This window comes from Coturnix japonica, chromosome 6 (genome assembly GCF_054131305.1).
Source record: "Coturnix japonica strain WE chromosome 6, WE-NBRP24, whole genome shotgun sequence".
In the NCBI taxonomy this organism is placed as follows: domain Eukaryota; kingdom Metazoa; phylum Chordata; class Aves; order Galliformes; family Phasianidae; genus Coturnix; species Coturnix japonica.
This window is the reverse complement of record NC_140668.1, coordinates 509,174-522,119: the sequence shown is the minus strand read 5'-3', so window position 1 is coordinate 522,119 and position 12,946 is coordinate 509,174. Positions and strand designations below refer to the sequence as shown.

The following is a 12,946-nucleotide window of genomic DNA, read 5'->3' as shown; positions in this document are numbered from 1 at the left end:
CCATTGAAACCAATGGGAGGAGCTGGATCCCCATTGAAACCAATGGGAGGAGCTGGATCCCCATTGAAACCAATGGGAGGAGGCTGGATCCCCATTGAAACCAATGGGAGGAGCTGGATCCCCATTGAAATGAATGGGAGGAGCTGGATCCCCATTGAAATGAATGGGAGGAGCTGGAGCCCCATTGAAACCAATGGGAGGAGCTGGATCCCCATTGAAATGAATGGGAGGAGGCTGGATCCCCATTGAAATGAATGGGAGGAGCTGGATCCCCATTGAAATGAATGGGAGGAGCTGGATCCCCATTGAAACGAATGGGAGGAGCTGGATCCCCATTGAAATGAATGGGAGGAGCTGGATCCCCATTGAAACCAATGGGAGGAGCTGGATCCCCATTGAAATGAATGGGAGGAGCTGGATCCCCATTGAAACTAATGGGAGGAGCTGGATCCCCATTGAAACCAATGGGAGGAGCTGGATCCCCATTGAAAATAATGGGAGGAGCTGGATCCCCATTGAAATGAATGGGAGGAGCTGGATCCCCATTGAAACCAATGGGAGGAGCTGGATCCCCATTGAAACCAATGGGAGGAGCTGGATCCCCATTGAAATGAATGGGAGGAGCTGGATCCCCATTGAAATGAATGGGAGGAGGCTGGAGCCCCATAGAAATGAATGGGAGGATCTGGATCCCCATTGAAATCAATGGGAGGAGGCTGGATCCCCATTGAAACCAATGGGAGGAGCTGGATCCCCATTGAAACCAATGGGAGGAGCTGGATCCCCATTGAAACCAATGGGAGGAGCTGGATCCCCATTGAAATGAATGGGAGGAGCTGGATCCCCATTGAAACTAATGGGAGGAGCTGGATCCCCATTGAAACCAATGGGAGGAGCTGGATCCCCATTGAAAATAATGGGAGGAGCTGGATCCCCATTGAAATGAATGGGAGGAGCTGGATCCCCATTGAAACCAATGGGAGGAGCTGGATCCCCATTGAAACCAATGGGAGGAGCTGGATCCCCATTGAAATGAATGGGAGGAGCTGGATCCCCATTGAAATGAATGGGAGGAGGCTGGAGCCCCATAGAAATGAATGGGAGGATCTGGATCCCCATTGAAATGAATGGGAGGAGGCTGGATCCCCATTGAAACCAATGGGAGGAGCTGGATCCCCATTGAAACCAATGGGAGGAGCTGGATCCCCATTGAAACCAATGGGAGGAGCTGGATCCCCATTGAAACCAATGGGAGGAGCTGGAGCCCCATTGAAACCAATGGGAGGAGCTGGATCCCCATTGAAACCAATGGGAGGAGCTGGATCCCCATTGAAACCAATGGGAGGAGCTGGAGCCCCATTGAAATGAATGGGAGGAGCTGGAGCCCCATTGAAACCAATGGGAGGAGCTGGAGCCCCATTGAAATGAATGGGAGGAGATACCCGGATGTGGGATGACGTCATGGGGGGGGGGGGGGTGTTACCCGGATGTGGGATGGGGGTGTGACGTCAGAAGGGGGAGGAGTGACGTCATGGGGGGGGGGGGGGGGGAAGGGTCCATCGTGGGTAAAATTGGGGTGAAAAAGGGGGAAATTTGAGGTTAAAATGGGGGAAATAGGGCAAAAAATAGGGAAAGAGGAAAAGGGGGAGGAAATTGGGGTGAAAAGTGGGAAATTTGGGGTGAAAAAGGAAAAAATTTGGGGTAAAAAAGGGGAAAATTGGGCAAAAATAGGGAGAGGAAAAGGGGGGGAAATTGGGGTGAAAAAGGGGGAAATTGGGCAAAAATCGGAAGCAAAAAGGAAACGGTTCGGAAACTGATGGGAAAGAAGAAAAGGGAGGGGGAAATTTGGGGTGAAAAAGGGGGAAATCGGGCAAAAATAGGGAGAGGAAAAGGGGGAGGAAATTGGGGTGAAAAACGGGGAAATTGGGGTAAAAGAAGGGGGAAGTTTGGGGTAAAAAAGGGGGAAATTGGGCAAAAATGGGGAAATTTGGAGGAAATTGAGGTAAAAAAGGGGGAAATTTGGGGTAAAAAAGGGGGAAATTGGGCAAAAATAGGGAGAGGAAAAGGGGGAGGAAATTGGGGTTGAAAAAGGGGGAAATTGGGGTAAAAAAGGGTGAAGTTTGGGGTGAAAAAGGGGAAAATTGGGCAAAAATAGGGAGAGGAAAATGGGAGGAAATTGGGGGGAAAACGAGGAAATTTGGGGTGAAAAAGGAGGAAATTGGGCAAAAATCGGGAAAGAGGAAAAGGGGGAGGAAATTGGGGTGAAAATGGGGGAAATTTGGGGTGAAAAAGGGGGAAATTGGGCAAAAACATGGAAAGAGGAGAAGGGGGATGAAATTGGGGTAAAAATGGGGAAATTTGGGGTAAAAAAGGGTTAATTTTGGTGGAAAAGGAGGAAATTTGGGATGAAAAAGGGGGAAATTGGGCAAAAATAGAAAAAGAGGAGGAAATTGGGGAGAAAAAGGGTGAAGTTTGGGGTAAAAAAGGGGGAAATTGGGCTAAAATGGGGAAATTTGGAGAAAATTGAGGTTAAAAAGGGGGAAATTTGGGGTGAAAAAGGGGGAAATCGGGCAAAAATCGGAAGCGAAAAGGAAAAGGTTCGGAGCTCGATGAGGTTGAGGGGTTGAGGGATGGGAATGGGGGAGGAAAATGGGGTGAAAAAGGGGGAAATTGGGCAAAAATAGGGAGAGGAAAAGGGGAAGGAAATTGAGGGGAAAACGAGGAAATCGGGTGAAAAAGGGGGAAAATTGGGGTTAAAATGGGGGAAATAGGGCAAAAAATAGGGAAAGAGGAAAAGAGGGAGGAAATTGGGGTGAAAAAAGGGAAATTTGGGGTTAAAAACTGGGAAATTGGGCAAAAATAGGGAGAGGAAAATGGGGACGGAATTGGGGTAAAAATGGGGAAATTTGGGGTAAAAAAGGGTTAATTTCGGTGGAAAAGGAGGAAATTTGGGGTAAAAAAGGGGGAAATTGGGCTAAAATGGGGAAATTTGGCGGAAATTGAGGTAAAAAAGGGGGAAATTGGGCAAAAATCGGAAGCGAAAAGTAAAGGTTCGGAACCTCATGGGAAAGAAGAAAAGGGAGGGGGAATTTGGGGTAAAAAAGGGGGAAATTGGGCAAAAATAGGGAGAGGAAATGGGGGAGGAAATTGGGGTGAAAAAAGGGAAATTTGGGGTAAAAAAGGGGGAAATTGGGCTAAAATGGGGTAAAGGGGGATGAAATTGAGGTAAAAAGGGGATATTTGGTGTGGAAAAGGGGGAAATTTGGGGTAAAAAAGGGGGAAATTGGGCTAAAATGGGGAAATTTGGAGGAAATTGTGGTAAAAAAGGGGGAAATTTGGGCTGATAAAGGGGGAAATTTGGGATAAAAAATGGGGAAATTGGGCAAAAATAGGGAGAGGAAAAGGGGGAGGAAATTGGGGTGAAAAAGTGGGAAATTGGGCAAAAATCAGAAGCAAAAAGGAAAAAGTTTGGAGCCTGATGGGAAAGAAGAAAAGGGAGGGGGAAATTTGGGGTGAAAAAGGGGGAAATTGGACAAAAATAGGAGGAGGAAATTGGGGTAAAATGGGGGAAATTTGGGGTGAAAAGGGGGGAAATTGGGCAAAAATGGGGTAAAGGGGGATGAAATTGAGGTAAAAAGGGGATATTTGGTGTGGAAAAGGGGGAAATTTGGGGTAAAAAAGAAGGAAATTGGGCAAAAATAGGGAGAGGAAAAGGGGGGGAAATTGGGGTGGAAAAGGGGGAAATTTGGGGTAAAAAAGGGGGAAATTGGGCAAAAATGGGGAAATTTGGAGGAAATTGAGGTAAAAAAGGGGGAAATTTGGGGTGAAAAAGGGGGAAATTGGGCAAAAATAGGGAGAGGAAATTGGGGTAAAAAGGGGGAAATTTGGGGTAAAAAGGGGGGAAATTGGGCAAAAATAGGGAGAGGAAAAGGGGGATGAAATTGGGGTAAAAATGGGGAAATTTGGGGTAAAAAAGGGTTAATTTCGGTGGAAAAGGAGGAAATTTGGGGTGAAAAAGGGGGAAATTGGGCAAAAATAGAAAAAGAGGAAGAAATTGGGGTAAAATGTGGGAAATTTGGGGTGAAAAAGGGGGAAATTGGGCAAAAATAGGGAGAGGAAACGGGGGAGGAAATTGGGGTGAAAAAAGGGAAAATTGGGGTAAAAAAGGGGGAAGTTTGGGGTGAAAAAGGGGGAAATTGGGCTAAAATGGGGAAATTTGGAGGAAATTGAGGTAAAAAATGGGGAAATTTGGGGTGAAAAAGGGGGAAATTGGGCAAAAATAGAAAAAGAGGAGGAAATTGGGGTGAAAAACGGGGAAATAGGGCAAAAATCGGAAGCGAAAAGGAAAAGGTTCAGAACCTGATGGGAAAGAGGAAAAGAGAGGGGGAAATTGGGGTGAAAAAGGGGGAAATCGGGCAAAAATAGGGAGAGGAAAAGGGGGAAGAAATTGGGGTTTAAAAGGGGGAATTTGGGGTAAAAAAGGGAAAAATTTGGGGTAAAAAGGGGGGAAATTGGGCTAAAATGGGGAAATTTGGAGGAAATTGAGGTAAAAAAGGGGAAATTTGGGGTGAAAAAGGGGGAAATTGGGCAAAAATCGGAAGCGAAAAGGAAAAGGTTCGGAACCTGATGGGAAAGAGGAAAAGGGAGGGGGAAATTTGGGGTGAAAAAGGGGGAAATCGGGCAAAAATAGGGAGAGGAAAGGGGGGAAGAAATTGGGGTTGAAAAGGGGGAATTTGGGGTAAAAAAGGGGAAAATTTGGGGTGGAAAAGGGGGAAATTGGGCAAAAATAGGGAGAGGAAAAGGGGGAGGAAATTGGGGTGAAAAACGGGGAAATTGGGGTAAAAAAGGAGGAAGTTGGGGGTGAAAAAGAGGAGGAAATTGGACGAAAATGGGGAAATTTGGAGGAAATTGAGGTAAAAAAGGGGGAAATTTGGGGTGAAAAAGGGGGAAATTGGGCAAAAATAGGGAAAGAGGAAAATGGGGAGGAAATTGGGGTGAAAAAAGGGAAAATTGGGGTAAAAAAGGGGGAAGTTTGGGGTAAAAAAGGGGGAAATTGGGCTAAAATGGGGAAATTTGGAGGAAATTGAGGTAAAAAAGGGGGAAATTTGGGGTGAAAAAGGGGGAAATTTGGGGTGAAAAAGGGGGAAATTGGGCAAAAATAGAAAAAGGAGGAAATTGGGGTAAAAAACGGGGAAATAGGGCAAAAATCAGAAGCGAAAAGGAAAAGGTTCGGAACCTGATGGGAAAGAGGAAAAGGGAGGGGGAAATTTGGGGTAAAAAAGGGGGAAATTGGGCAAAAATAGGGAGAGGAAAAGGGAGAAGAAATTGGGGTGAAAAAGGGGGAATTTGGGGTAAAAAAGGGGAAAATTTGGGGTGAAAAAGGGGGAAATTGGGCAAAAATAGGGAGAGGAAAAGGGGGAAGAAATTGGGGTTGAAAAGGGGGAATTTGGGGTAAAAAAGGGGAAAATTTGGGGTGGAAAAGGGGGAAATTGGGCAAAAATAGGGAGAGGAAAATGGGGGTAAATTGGGGTGAAAAAGGGGGAAATTTGGGGTAAAAAAGGGGGAAATTGGGTTAAAATGGGGAAATTTGGAGGAAATTGAGGTTAAAAAGGAGGAAATTTGGGGTGAAAAAGGGGGAAATTGGGCAAAAATGGGGAAATTTGGAGGAAATTGAGGGAAAAAGGGGGGAAATTTGGGGTGAAAAAGGGGTAAATTGGGCAAAAATCAGAAGCGAAAAGGAAAAGGTTCGGAACCTGATGGGAAAGAGGAAAAGAGAGGGGGGAAATTGGGGTAAAAAAGGGGGAAATTGGGCAAAAATAGGGGGAGGAAATTGGGGTAAAATGGGGGAAATTTGGGGTGAAAAAGGGGGAAATTGGGGGTAAAAAAGGGAGAAATTGGGCTAAAATGGGGAAATTTGGTGGAAATTGAGGTAAAAAAGGGGGAAATTTGGGGTGAAAAAGGGGGAAATTGGGCAAAAATAGGGAAAGGAAAAGGGGGAGGAAATTGGGGTAAAAATGGGGAAATTTGGGGTAAAAAAGGGGGAAAATTGGGGTGAAAAAGGGGGAAATTTGGGGTAAAAAATTGAGAAAATGGGCAAAAATAGGAAAAGAGGAAAAGGGGGAGGAAATTGGGGTGAAAATGGGGAAATTTGGGGTGAAAAAGGGGGAAATTGGGCAAAAATAGAAAAAGAGGAGGAAATTGGGGTGAAAAAGGGGAAAATTGGGGTAAAAAAGGGGGAAATTGGGCAAAAAATGGGGAAATTTGGAGGAAATTGAGGTAAAAAGGGGGAAATTTGGGGTGAAAAAGGGGGAAATTGGGCAAAAATATAAAAAGAGGAGGAAATTGGGGTGAAAAAGTGGGAAATTGGGCAAAAATCGGAAGCGAAAAGGAAAAGGTTCGGAACCTGATGGGAAAGAGGAAAAGGGAGGGGGAAATTGGGGTGAAAAAGGGGGAAATGGGGCAAAAATAGGGAGAGGAAATTAAAGGTTTCGGAGCCGACGAGGATGGGATTCGAACCCACGCGTGCAGAGCACAATGGATTAGCAGTCCATCGCCTTAACCACTCGGCCACCTCGTCTGCTGCCGGCGCCATGAAACGCCGCACGCCATAGGCTGCCACAGCATCCAGGGGGTGGGGCTAAGGGGAAATGGGCCAATCAGAGAGCGAGGATGGGGGAAGGGGGCGGGGTGAGGGGTTGATGTGAACCAATGAGCTGCGGGGGGTGAGGAGGGGGAGGGGCTAATGGGTATAGTTGAGCCAATGAGAGGGCGAGGAAGGGAAGGGGCGGGGCGAAGAGATGCGGTGAGCCAATGAGAGATGGGGAAAGGGAAGGGGGCGGGGCTACGTTGCGGGCTGAGCCAATGAGCGTCTGAGGGTGAAGGCAGGGGGCGGGGCTTGTGGCGTGAGTCTGATTTCTGATTGACGGCATGCAAATGAGCTCGTGAATATTCATGAGGCGCGGGGTGTTCTGATTGGTCGGGTTTGATTCGTATTTTGGGGTCAATTCGGGTCTTTTTGGGGTCAATTTCGGTGTTTTTGGGTCATTTTGGGGTAAATTCGGGTCTTTTTGGGTCATTTTGGGTCTTTTTGGGGCCATTTTGGGTCTTTTTGGGGTCAATTCCGGTCTTTTTGGGGTCGTTTTGGGTCTTTTTGGGCTCATTTTGGCTGGTTTTGGGGTCTTTTGGGGCCATTTTGGGTCTTTTTGGGGTAAATTCGTGTCTTTTTGGGGTAAATTCGGGTGTTTTTGGGGTCAATTCGGTTTTTTTGGGGTCTTTTTGGTATTTTGGGGTCAATTCCGGTGTTTTTAGGGTCTTTTTGGGGTTTTTTGGCTCATTTTGGGTGTTTTTAGGGTGTTTTTGGGGTAAATTCGGCTCTTTTTGGGGTCATTTTGGGGTAAATTCGGGTCTTTTTAGGGTCATTTTGGGGTAAATTCGGGTCTTTTTAGGGTCATTTTGGGGTAAATTCGGGTCTTTTTGGGCTCATTTCGGCTGGTTTTGGGGTCTTTTTGGGGTAAATTCGGGTGTTTTTTGGGCTCATTTCGGGTCTTTTTGGGGTGTTTTTGGGGTAAATTCGGGTCTTTTTAGGGTCTTTTTGGGTCTTTTTGGGGTAAATTCGGGGGTTTTGGGGCTCATTTCGGGTCTTTTTTGGGGTAAATTCCGGTCTTTTTGGGGTCCTTTTGGGTCTTTTTGGGCTCATTTCGACTGTTTTTAGGGTGTTTTTAGGGTAAATTCGGCTCTTTTTTGGGTAAATTCGGGACTTTTTGGGGTCTTTTTGGTATTTTGGGGTCAATTCGGGTGTTTTTGGGCTCATTTCGGGGTTTTTTGGCTCATTTTGGGTGTTTTTAGGGTGTTTTTAGGGTAAATTCGGCTGTTTTTGGGGTAAATTCGGGACTTTTTAGGGTCTTTTTGGGCCTTTTTGGGGTAAATTCGGGTCTTTTTGGGGTAAATTCAGGTGTTTTTTGGGCTCATTTTGGGTCTTTCTGGGGTGTTTTTGGGGTAAATTCGGGTCTTTTTGGGTCATCTTGTGTCTTTTGGGGCCATTTTGGGTCTTTTTGGGGCCATTTTGGTTCTTTTTGGGGTAAATTCGGGTATTTTGGGGGTCAATTTCGGTTTTTTTGGGGTCTTTTTGGTATTTTGGGGTCAATTCGGGTGTTTTTGGGCTCATTTCGGGTTTTTTTGGCTCATTTTGGGTGTTTTTAGGGTAAATTCGGCTCTTTTGGGGTAAATTTGGGTCTTTTTAGGGTCTTTTGGGGCCTTTTTGGGGTAAATTCGGGACTTTTTAGGGTCTTTTTAGGGTCTTTTGGGGGTAATTTCGGGTCTTTTTGGGCTCATTTCGACTGTTTTGGGGGTGTTTTGGGGGTAAATTCGGCTCTTTTTGGGGTAAATTTGGGACTTTTTAGGGTCTTTTTGGGGTAAATTCGGGTATTTTTGGGGTCAATTCCGCTGTTTTTTGGCTCATTTTGGGTGTTTTTAGGGTAAATTCGGCTCTTTTTGGGGTAAATTCGGGACTTTTTAGGGTCTTTTTGGGCCTTTTTGGGGTAAATTCGGTCTTTTTAGGGCTCATTTCGGCTCTTTTTGGGGTCAATTCCGGTGTTTTGGGGGTCATTTTGGTTGTTTTGGGGGTAAATTCGGCTGTTTTGGGGGACATTTTAGCTCTTTTGGGACTCATTTCGGGTCTTTTTGGGGTGTTTTTGGGGTAAATTCGGGTCTTTTGGGGGTCAATTCCTGTGTTTTTGCGGTCATTTTGGGTCTTTTGGGTCTTTAAGGGGTATTTTTGGGGTAAATTCGGCTGTTTTTGGCCTCATTTCGGGCCTTTTTGGGGTAAATTCGGGTCTTTTTGGGGTAAATTCGGGTCTTTTTGGGGGTCAATTCCGGTGTTTTTGGGCTCATTTCGGCTCTTTTTGGGCTCATTTTGGGGTAAATTTGGGTCTTTTTCAGGTCATTTCAGCTGTTTTGGGGCTCATTTCGGCTATTTAGGTGGTGTTTTTTGGGGTCAATTCGGCTATTTTTGGGCTCATTTCGACTATTTTTGGGGTGTTTTTGGGGTCAATTCGGCTCTTTTTGGGCTCATTTCGGCTATTTTTGGGCTCATTTCGACTATTTTTGGGGTGTTTTTGGGGTCAATTCGGCTCTTTTTGGGCTCATTTCGGCTATTTTTGGGCTCATTTCGACTATTTTTGGGGTGTTTTTGGGGTCAATTCGGCTCTTTTTGGGCTCATTTCGGCTATTTTTGGGGTGTTTTTGGGGTCAATTCGGCTATTTTTGGGCTCATTTCGGCTATTTTTGGGCTCATTTCGACTATTTTTGGGGTGTTTTGGGGGTCAATTCGGGTCTATTTTGGGCTCATTTCAGCTGTTTTCGGGCCGTTTTCGCAGTCTCCCCACCGGGGATTCGAACCGTCGTCCTCACGTAGTCCCCATAGGAGATAACAGCGGAGGCGGCGTCGCAGCGCGGGCGGCGCCGTGGCTTAGTTGGTTAAAGCGCCTGTCTAGTAAACAGGAGATCCTGGGTTCGAATCCCAGCGGTGCCTCAAGGGCGGAGGATTTTGGGGGCAAATCGGGTCTTTTTGGGGTCGTTTTTTGGGGTAAATTCGGTTGTTTTGGGGTCATTTTGGGTCATTTTGGCCATTTTTGGGGTCTTTTTGGGTCATTTTGGCTATTTTGGGGGTCTTTTTGGGGTCATTCTGGATCTTTTTGGGGTCGTTTTTTGGGGAAAATTCGGCTTTTTTGGGATCATTTTGGGTCTTTTTGGGGTATTTTTGGGTCATTTTGGCCATTTTTTGGGTCTTTTTGGGTCATTTTGGGTCTTTTTGGGGTATTTTGGGGTCATTTTGGCTATTTTTGGGGTCTTTTTGGGCTCATTTCGGGTCTTTTTGGGGTCATTCTGGATCTTTTTGGGGTCGCTTTTGGGGAAAATTCGGCTTTTTTGGGGTCATTTTGGGTCATTTTGGGTCTTTTTCAGGTCATTTTGGCCATTTTTGGGGTCTTTTTTGGGTCATTTTGGGTCTTTTTGGGGTATTTTTGGCTCATTTTGGCTATTTTTGGGGTCTTTTGGGGCTCATTTCGGGTCTTTTTGGTTTCATTCTGGATCTTTTTGGGGTCGTTTTTTGGGGAAAATTCGGTATTTTTGGTGTGATTTTGGGTCTTTTTTGGGTCATTTTGGGTCTTTTTGGCCATTTTTGGGTCTTTTTTGGGTCATTTTGGGGTATTTTTGGGGTGTTTTGGGGTCCTTCTGGATCTTTTTGGGGTCGTTTTTGGGGTAAATTCGGTTGTTTTTGGCGTCATTTCGGCTGTTTTTGGGGTAAATTCAGCTGTTTTTGGGGTCATTTTGGGTCTTTTTGGGGTGTTTTTGGGCTCATTTCGGCTGTTTTGGGGGTAAATTCCGGTGTTTTTAGGGTGTTTTTGGGGTCGTTTTAAGGTAAATTGTGGTGTTTTGGGATTTTTTGGGGTCTTTTGGGGTCTTTAAGGGGTTTTTTGGGGGTAAATTCGGTTGTTTTGGGGTCATTTTGGGTCTTTTTGAGGTCATTTTGGCCATTTTTGGGGTCTTTTTTGGGTCATTTTGGCCATTTTTGGGGTATTTTTGGGTCATTTTGGCTATTTTTGGGGTCTTTTGGGGCTCATTTCGGGTCTTTTTGGGGGCAAATCGGGTCTTTTTGGGGTCGTTTTTTGGGGTAAATTCGGCTTTTTTGGGGTCATTTTGGGTCATTTTGGGTCTTTTTCAGGTCATTTTGGCCATTTTTGGGGTCATTTTTGGATCATTTTGGGTCTTTTAGGGTCATTTTGGCTATTTTTGGGGTCTTTTTGGACTCATTTCGGGTCTTTTTGGTGTCATTCTTGATCATTTTGGGGTCGTTTTTGGGGTAAATTCGGGTGGTTTTGGGGGTTTTTGGGGTAAATTCGGTTTTTTGGGGGTCATTTGGAGTCTTTTTGGGGTCTTTAAGGGGTGTTTTTGGGGCAAATTCCGGTGGTTTTGGGCTCATTTTGGGTCTTTTGGGGGTAAATTCCGGTGTTTTGGGGGTCATTTTGGGATAAATTCGAGTCTTTTGGGGGTCATTTCGGCTCTTTTGGGGCTCATTTCGAGTCTATTTGGGGTAAATTCCGGTGTTTTTGGGGTCATTTTGGCTCTTTTTGGGCTCATTTCGGGCTTTTTTGGGTGTTTTTGGGCTCATTTCGGGTCTTTGGGGGTAAATTCGGCTCTTTTTGGGCTCATTTTGGCTGTTTTGGGGGTCATTTTGGGTCATTTTGGCTGTTTTGGGGCTCAATTCGGGACTTTTTGGGGTCATTTTGGGTCTTTTTGGGGTCAATTCGAGTGTTTTTGGGGTCATTTCGGCTCTTTTTGGGGTGTTTTTGGGGTAAATTCGGATCTTTGGGGCTCATTTCGGCTCTTTTTGGGGTCATTTTGGGTCATTTTGGGTCAGTTCGGGTCTTTTTGGGGTCAATTCAAGTGTTTTTGGGGTCATTTTGGAGTAAATTCCGGTGGTTTTGGGGTCTTTTTGGGGTGTTTTTGGTGTAAATTCGGGTCTTTTTGGGGTTAATTCGCGTCTCTTTGGGGTGTTTTGGGGGTAAATTCGGGTAATTTTGGGTCTTCTTGGGGTAATTTTAGTGTAAATTCCGGTGTTTTTGGGGTCTTTTGGGGGTAAATTCGAGTCATTTTGGCTGTTTTGGGGGAAATTTCAGCTGTTTTTGGGGGTAAAATCGTTTCTTTTTGGGCTCATTTAGGCTTTTTTTGGGGTCATTTTGGGTCATTTTAGCTGTTTTGGGGGTCAATTCGGGATTTTTTGGGTCATTTTGGGTCTTTTTGGGGTCAGTTTGGGTCTTTTTGAGGTAATTTTCAGTGTTTTTGAGGTCATTTTGGGGTAAATTCCGGTGGTTTTGGGGTCATTTTGGCTCTTTTTTGACTCATTTTGGCTATTTTTGGGGTCTTTTTGGGCTCATTTCGGGTCTTTTTGGGGTCATTCTGGATCTTTTTAGGGTCGTTTTTGCGGTAAATTCGGGTGGTTTTGGGGGTTTTTGGGGTAAATTCGGTTTTTTGGGGTCATTTTGAGTCTTTTTGGGGGTCCTTAAGGGGTGTTTTGGGGGTAAATTAGGGTGGTTTTGGGGTCAATTCGAGTCTTTTTGGGGTAAATTCCGGGTTTTTTTTGGCTCATTTCGGGTCTTTTTGGGCTCATTTTGGCTATTTTTGGGGTCTTTTTGGACTCATATCGGGTCTTTTTGGGGTCATTCTGGATCTTTTTAGGGTCGTTTTTGGGGTAAATTCGGGTGGTTTGGGGGTCATTTTGGGTCTTTTTGGGGTATTTTTGGGTCATTTTGGGTCTTTCTGGGGTCTTTTCTGGGTCATTTTGGGTCATTTTGGCTCTTTTTTGGCTCATTTTGGCTATTTTTGGGGTCTTTTTGGACTCATTTCGGGTCTTTTTGGGGTCATTCTGGATCTTTTTGGGGTCGTTTTTGGGGTAAATTCGGGTGGTTTTGGGGTCAATTCGAGTCTTTTTGAGGTAAATTCGGGTGGTTTTGGGGTCATTTTGGGTCTTTTTGGGGTCATTTCGGCTCTTTTGGGGCTCATTTCGAGTCTTTTTGGGGTAAATTCCGGTGTTTTTGGGGTCATTTTGGCTCTTTTTGGGCTCATTTCGGGCTTTTTTGGGTTTTTTGGTGCTCATTTTAGGTCTTTTGGGGGCAATTTCGGCTCTTTTTGGGGCAATTTCGGCTGTTTTTGGGGCTCATTTCAACTGAGAAAATGGGGGAGAAAACGGACCAAATCGGGAAAAAACCAGAAGGCTAAAAAAAAAACAATAAAAAAAGACAGCAAAAAGGACCCAAATGACTTTAAAAAAGGCAAGAAATGGCTCAAAATCGGTCAAAAAAGGCCAAAAAAAATGAACTTCCCTGACCGGGAATCGAACCCGGGCCGCGGCGGTGAGAGCGCCGAATCCTAACCACTAGACCACCAGGGA

General features: G+C 45.3%; 3 non-coding genes across 3 annotated transcripts; 1 reads left to right on the top strand and 2 right to left on the bottom strand.

The window, feature by feature from the left end:
* Nucleotides 1–6,495: 6,495 nt before the first annotated feature.
* TRNAS-GCU (transfer RNA serine (anticodon GCU)) lies at nucleotides 6,496–6,577 on the bottom strand. Its single transcript has one exon. It is a non-coding gene; the product is annotated as a tRNA-Ser (tRNA).
* Nucleotides 6,578–9,455: 2,878 nt separating this feature from the next.
* TRNAT-AGU (transfer RNA threonine (anticodon AGU)) lies at nucleotides 9,456–9,529 on the top strand. The gene has a single exon. It is a non-coding gene; the product is annotated as a tRNA-Thr (tRNA).
* Nucleotides 9,530–12,874: 3,345 nt separating this feature from the next.
* On the bottom strand, nucleotides 12,875–12,946 carry TRNAE-CUC (transfer RNA glutamic acid (anticodon CUC)). Its single transcript has one exon. It is a non-coding gene; the product is annotated as a tRNA-Glu (tRNA).